At 32.6% G+C, this 2424-nt stretch overlaps 1 pseudogene; it reads left to right on the forward strand.

The window, feature by feature from the left end:
- Positions 148-2424, forward strand: part of LOC104784383 — a 4530-nt pseudogene continuing 2253 nt past the window's right edge.

The raw sequence follows: 2424 nt of genomic DNA on the forward strand, positions 1-2424 counted from the left end.
GCGTGAAGCGTCTGAATTCTTGTGAGGTCTTGGATTTTAAGATCAACAACTGAATGTCTTGTTCCCTTTGTTTCTTGATTAATCTCCCTGCGTTTTAGTTGAAGCTTCACCAAATCTCCTGTATGATCCTTGGCAGGTTCATGTTCCATGGAGGAGAAACCGCAATCGTTGCTTGTGGAAGAAGAAACAGAACTGAAACGCATCAGATCTTGGGAATTAAACCCGTCAAGGGATGAAGAGTTATACTCATGTTTCTCTGAAAGAGGTCTACAGTCCCCGGAAAGTGGTGAGACAATGAACAAAATAAGGCCAAGGGATATACTTATAAGTTTGGTCGACATTAAGCTGCTGAGATTATTAGAAATCTCCGGCAACCTATGATAAAAGAAAGAGAGACCTATGAGAGGTACGAGTTATAGATGATAGTCTCTTAAGGACAAAACAGGAGGGAGCTAACAATAAAAGAGCAAGGGAAGTATAGGATTTTTTGAAAGTCAATGGGAATCAAATCGAAGATCAAATTTAAAAAAAAAAAAAAAAATGACAATTCGATATCTATTCGAATGAGACTCTTAAGCCGTAGCATGTCAGGACAAAACAAGAAAAAACAATCGCAAATAATATTTTAGAGATAACAGAATATTGTAGGTGGTGGTCTTCTCTTCAGTGAGACCAGACCGGTTCAAACATGTGGAATCTTTATAAACAAAACATTTCTGATTTGTACGTTTGCGTTGAAATGTGATATTTTTGGTTTAATAGTAGTAGTATCAAACATAATTTGGTAGTACTTCATTAGTAAAACTTGAAATATGTACTTTTTAATAATAGGACTTACTATTATAAACAACCTAATTTGCAGTGTAGTAGTATTGAACTAAATATTTGGTTGAATACATACCCTCTACGTACGTGTTAAAGCTCTTAAGGAAAATTCACATAATTAGATCAAACGCACATCCACATATAATGCGACTTTTTTAACTAGAAAATTATATATCATCATTGAGAGCACTTTAAAATATCAAATAGGTTATTATACTTTAATTGACTGTAGAAGAGTCTTTAAAATTCTAAGTGTGTCTTTGACTGTGACTAACTAACCACATGCATATAAAGTTATTAACAGTTATTCAAATACTTTGTTTAAAAAAAAAACTGAAAGATTGTGGAAACAAGAACCCATGTTGGAAAAACACCAAATCTTTGGAAAACTTAAACATTTGGAAGTTATACTTTTTTCTTTGCAACATTATTCTTGTACTCGAATAGAGCAAGTTTAGGAAAATGTAATCATTTTCACCTAGATGTATTTTTGTAAATGAAGCAAAAGATTCGAATTTGACTTTCACATTTGTATACTGTGTAAGTGCAACGTGTTCCTAACCACACTATGAGCAAACTGATTAACGACATTTCAGTTTGTTATAATCCAAACCAAATATTCATTCCAATTGTGTGCACGTAATTCCAATATATTTCCATCTCTATTGTTCAAAACTACTTTTTTTTCTCTCTCTCTTATTCGCCAGTCATCGGTTCAAATCTACTTTTCGTGTTCAAAAAACAAATGCTACATGTGTTTTGAAAATTTAATATTTCATTTCATCGGTGTTGTTATAGTGTAGCCGATATGTTTGACGTTAAAAAAAAACTTGGCATTGTAGCCAAACTGTTTGTTTTTCTAATATGAAAGCATCACGAGTCAGTGAGATAAGTATTAGCTAGTAAACCGATTAAAACACTCTACATGCATGTACACACGAGAAGACAGGGAGTACCTTCAACTATGTTAATTTTCTAATTCATCTGCATAGTCAATTTTTGTCTTTTGTTTACACATGTTAGAAAGCAGCCTTACTAACCACCTCATGTCAATCACATATTCACATTCGTAAACAACGTTCACCAAATTTGCTAAAAACTAAAAAGGGGTTGACTACATAATAAAACACGATTTGCCATCTCTAATCAGTCACAAAATCTTTTCTCTAACTAATGGTTTTAAGATGACCTCTAAACCTTTAAACTTGATGGTGACGGCTTGACCTAATTATCTACAGCTACCAAAACATTTTTTAAAGATATATAATTGACGAGGCTTATATGATTGTTACGAATCATGCGGTTCACGGGGTCAGACGAAATCATAAAGTTTGGAGGTGCAACCACCAAAACTACGTACATTATTATAAGCTTATATAATTTATATGTACATCTATTCTACATGTTTCGTTTCATTTATTATCTCACCACCCACTTTTCTCACTATAAGGGCATCATTAATGGGAGAACTTTTTTTTGTGTTCTTAGATTAAATATATAGTGAAAATAATGTTAGATCAGTTGTTAAGATCATAGGTAAAAAAAATGGGAGAACTAATTATGGTGTTCTTAGAATAAAGATATAGTGAAATAATATTC

Source organism: Camelina sativa, chromosome 4 (assembly GCF_000633955.1).
Source record: "Camelina sativa cultivar DH55 chromosome 4, Cs, whole genome shotgun sequence".
Classification (NCBI taxonomy): domain Eukaryota; kingdom Viridiplantae; phylum Streptophyta; class Magnoliopsida; order Brassicales; family Brassicaceae; genus Camelina; species Camelina sativa.